Raw genomic sequence first — 5,116 nt, 5'->3', positions numbered from 1 at the left:
CAAAAGGGTAACCTCTCAAATATAATTCACTATATCACAAAGATAGGGGTATGACCCGATATGGTGACTTGAGTTCGATTGACATTTTTTAATTTTTATTGTTATGGAAAATGAATATTTAATTGTAATATCAATTCAACTACTATTTGTTTTTACCTTTATAATTGTCGTTGTTGTTATGGAGGGGTTTAGACATTTCATTTATTTATTTATTTTTCTATATGCAAGCTGGGTGGTAAACTGATAACGCCAACTGGATTCGAACCCGAGACCCCTAGGCTAACCTAACCATCAAGATATCTCAGTGGACCCGTTGAAGTTCCAGTTATTTAAAGAAGGCAACTTTCTAATTAAGTTTGCTTGTGCGTTGAGCAACAGCAGAGAGAGAAGAGTATGACTATGAAGTGGGTGAGAGGAGAGACGATCGGCAGAGGAACCTTCGGAATCATAAGCCTCGCCGCCACCACCACCACCACCACCACCAGTCATCCTCTTCTTCCCTCCATCTTTGCAGTCAAATCCTGCACCTTCTCCCACTCTGCTTCCCTACAAAACGAGGCCCACATCCTCACACAACTCCACTCCCCACTTCTCATCCGATGCCTCGGCCATGACCTCACCTTCGAGTCCGGCACCATCTTCTATAATCTCTTTCTTGAGTACGTCCCCGGCGGTGCACTCTCCGATCGCCTCCGGCGATCACCTGGCCGTCATCTCGACGAAAAGATCGTTCGTGGATTCGCTCGAAGGATCCTCGAAGGATTGGCTTTCATCCACTGCAATGGCTTCGTCCACTGCGACATCAAGCCGCAGAACATCCTCCTGGATCCCTCCTCTGATTCCGGCATCAAGATCGCAGACTTCGGATTGGCTAAGCGCGCCGGGGAGAAACCACCAGGCAGGAATTTGATCCGGGGAACGCCAATGTACATGTCGCCCGAAGCCGTCTCTGGAGATGAGGTCGAGGCGCCATCCGATATCTGGTCTTTTGGATGCACCGTCGTCGAACTGCTCTCCGGGAAGCCAGCGTGGAGAATTCCGGCCGCCGGAGACAATGTGAGCATCGCCGCAGGGCTGTTGCTGAAGATCGGAGCGAGCCGCGAGTCGCCGGAGATCCCTTCTCGGTTGTCTTCTGAGGGGAAGGATTTCTTGAGCAAATGCTTGCAGAGGGACCCGGAGAGGAGGTGGACGGCTGAGATGCTGCTGGAGCACGAGTTTGTCAAATACAACGACTGGGCTGGAGTTGAGGAGGGTTGGGCCCTTGAGAAGCGTGCGTCTCCCAAGGGAGCATTGGATTTCCGTTGGTGGGGAGCTTCTTCTTCCTGCATTACAGCAGAAGAAGAAGAAGAAGAAGAAGGGTCGGTGGGTGCAAGCTGCCAATGGGAGGGAGAGTCTTCCGCAGAACGTGTGAGGAGATTGGCCACGTGTCGACAACCCAGTTGGTTATTGGATACATCGACCCGATGGATAGTTGTCAGAGAACTGGTTCTCGAGGAGAGAAGCGACTCGGCCGTACCGTGTGGGTGAGGCTAATTACTTTCTGCTTAAAAAAAAAACACACTTTATTTTTTGGTGTCTAAGGTTGAGAATCTACTCCCAACTGGTCTTGGAGAGAGGGATTCGAACCCTAGTACGAATGGCTCTTATTGGTGGGGATTTGGTGTAGGTGCAGTAGGTCGGTCTAGTTTAGGGTCAAGAGAATGTCAAGTAGTGGTCCTGATGCAAACACGCACATTAATTAGGAGTGCTGATTGAGAGACTTTGAATACATGTGTATTTGTTTCCACCAGCATGAAAAAAAATGCAATTATTTTTGCCATTGTTGTTGGCTATCATTGATTTCTTGGTGATACGATCAAATTCGAAATGTTGAAATACATGGCACGATCAGTTTTAAATTTGACCATTGGAGGGAGCTTATCTATTTACCCACAAGCAATGCCAGTCGGTGTGTGCCAGCCGATATCAGTTATTTTTTATTTAATAAAACTTTTTTTAATATTATTTTAATGGTTTTAACATGTGTCATGTTATGATTAACATGTAATATTTTTATTATTTTTTGGTCAAGATAAAATGATTCACTTGAGTATCTCGAATCGGCCGATACATCTGAATGGTTGGCCCAACGATTCTAGGCCAATACTGATACTAACAACATTGCCCATAAGGAGAATTGACAAGACGTCACGAGTTTGAATTAATCCCCAAGATCAAAGTGAGTATAATCAGTGATGGGCCAGAGGGACTTTAAGGGTTTCTCCAATAGAGGTAGGGATGGCAGTGGATCGGGGAAAACGGGGCCCTGCCCTGCCTCATCCCGTTTGGACCGAGGACGGAGGACATGAAACAGGGATGAAGGCGAGGATGAAGGTTAAAATCAAAACCCGTGCGGGAATGGAGGCACAAATGGATTTACACTTTCTTCCGCCCCAACGATGGCAATGGACCGAGGGAAAACGGGGTTGTTCGCCCCCGTTTGGACCGGGGTTGGAGGACATGAGACTGGGATGGAGGTTAAAATCCAAACTCGTGCAGAGACAAAGGCGGAGATGGAGGTCTGGATTTTGAGACGGGGCGGGGATGGAGACCTTGTCCCCCGCCCCTGCCCCGGTCCACTACCATCCCTAAATAGAGGCTTGCCAATGTGTTGTTGTTCATGAGGTATATCAGATTTTAATTAGATATTCAGATTGACATCCCCAACCTTAATTTCACCTGGCACCCATGGTTTAACATGCTGGATGAGGTCAAGAATTAGTTCTAGGGACTACAGGATAGGACTGGAACCCCTCCAATCCAGACCCATTATTACACTATGGATTAGAATGGAGGCAATCGACATCAGGTTGGTAGTTTTCCATTCATGTTCCTAGGTCCAGTTATCTTAGGGTGTTGTAGTTATGGAGTGGTTGGTTTTGCCCCTGATTGGATCAAACATCATTAGCAAAAGCATTTTAAAGCTAAATTTAGAACACCCTCTTTATGATATTTAGCTTCCTGTGATAAATGGTGTTTGAATTGTATCATACAAAAGTTCAATGCAGTATTCAATCTTGTCCCATAGATAAGAGAGTGAATTCACATTCACACAAAACCTAAGCAAACCCCATGTGGATAACTACTGCTAACAAGGGTGTCAATGCATTGCTTGAACCTTCAGCAGACCCAGATCCAACTCTAAGATGCCGGTACTGAGCCAGATTTGAGTCTGACGGAACCTACCGTACGAAAAACCAAATGCCAGTGCTATAAGGATAACTTAAATTAGATCCGGTTCATAGCCTGTAAATAGGTATGTAAACGGGTCAGACTCTGTTTGGATCTAGTCATTACTCATAATTGTATATGAGTCAGATGGGGATCAGCAAAAACCAAATCCAGATCCAACTGCCTTAAAATGTGATATCTACATATATTTTCATAAACGACGCCCAATTCGGCATAATAATCGGATCCTGTGGGTCCCACTTGGTTTTGTTGATTGAATCTCTTCCTTTATTACCAAACCCAGATTCTACTGGATCCGGTATGGACCCCAAACTGGGTCATGCCATATCCTTTTGACACCCCTAGCCGGCACTACTGCTGCTATTAACATGTTCCTTGAGCCTGGCTAACAGGAATGCACATAGTTTGTCACCACAAGGAAACAAAAGAAGAATGACCAAGAAGCTTGAAATCGTTAGGAGGGTCAGTCAAACAAGAATAATGCAGGTGATGCACTAGAATCAGGAGGAAACAATGCATTTTTTGTCTCTCTAGCGAAAAGCAAGCACACTGCATTTTGCACAAGAACAAGGCCCGCATACTCGGTGGGAGTCAAACCTGGGACAAAGAGCACACCTTTTCCCAAATCTATCATAGGGACATACAATTCTGGTAGCGTGTCCTCATGACACGAACGGACACACTCAGACGCAGACACCGACACATGCGTCCAATACTTTTAGTCCCGGATTCAAAATTGGGTTTGATAATACTCGACCTGAACCTGATCAGGTTACAACCCTAGCCTTATTTTTCGTTAAAAAAAATGAAATTACAGGTCGAATGTGTGTCACGTCCTCGTGTCAACGTGTCTTTGTGACATAGCCCAAATCGGCAACCACATGGGTTACCTGGGAAAGTGTCAAGGAAAACTCACACTGGATTGTAAGAATCCACCAAACAACCTTTGCATATTTTTTACGTGTACACATTATATGCAGCGTGTCTGCGTGGTGGGCATGCATCGATATGCTTAACAGCCACCCATCTTACCATTTCTGGAGATGGGTGTGGTGTTCATCTTGACAAATGTCAAGATGGATGGTCATCAACAGTGGAGCTGGATGCCAAAGCATGCAGCGCCTCTGTATAAAAAGTGGCTGGTTTTCTATGTGATTGCGAATGTGATAAAGGATGTGGGACGGCTCACCCACAAAAAGCATTAATATGCTTGAAGAAATCCATCCAACAGACTAAACTATAAAGCCCATTGGAAATGTATGCAAGAGCTGATTTGCTGGTAAGACCGTAAGAGCTGGTGCAAGAGAAGGACACATCTCCACGTCTGGTGTTCGAAACTCACCATGGCCGTTTCTTGTCCAAAAAAAAACAAAGCAGCAGGCTCCATGAAAAATGCCACAGAATCTTATGCTACCAGGAATGACAACCATGGCTGACAAGGACTACAAGGGATCCACTCACCTGGTAGAGGTGATGTGTGAATGTCATGATCAAGTTGACAAGGTATCATGACTTTGAAACCTTTTAGGGGATATTTTGTAACTATTATCACTACAAGAAAAATATTAATTAGTGACGGAAATAATTCATCATAAATTTTCGATGGATTAGCTAGAGAAAACTAGTCATTCTTAAAATTGAATTTAGCGACGGATAAATTCTGTCTCAAAATTCGTTTGAAATTAGCGACGAATTAACAACATAAATAATTCGTCTCAAAATCTATAGCAAATTAGCAACGGATGAGCGGCAAAATTTATCCATCGTGAATTTGTGACGAAAAAATTTTATCATTAATCCGTCGCTAATTAGCGATGAAAAAATTCTAGCGCTAATCCGTCGCTAACTTGTAGTTGGTTGCCAAGTTGGCAATCCGTGTGCGACA

The 5,116-nt window shown here is 44.6% G+C and overlaps 1 pseudogene; it reads left to right on the top strand.

Moving 5' to 3' along the window:
• Positions 1-399: 399 nt before the first annotated feature.
• On the top strand, positions 400-1,527 carry LOC149831998 (mitogen-activated protein kinase kinase kinase 20 pseudogene; annotated as a pseudogene).
• The last annotated feature ends 3,589 nt before the right edge of the window (positions 1,528-5,116 follow it).

Source organism: Nuphar pumila, chromosome 7, assembly GCF_984573655.1.
Source record: "Nuphar pumila chromosome 7, dmNupPumi1.hap1.1, whole genome shotgun sequence".
Lineage (NCBI taxonomy): Eukaryota > Viridiplantae > Streptophyta > Magnoliopsida > Nymphaeales > Nymphaeaceae > Nuphar > Nuphar pumila.
The sequence above is the reverse complement of the archived record's forward strand: the minus strand, read 5'-3'. Positions and strand labels throughout refer to the sequence as shown.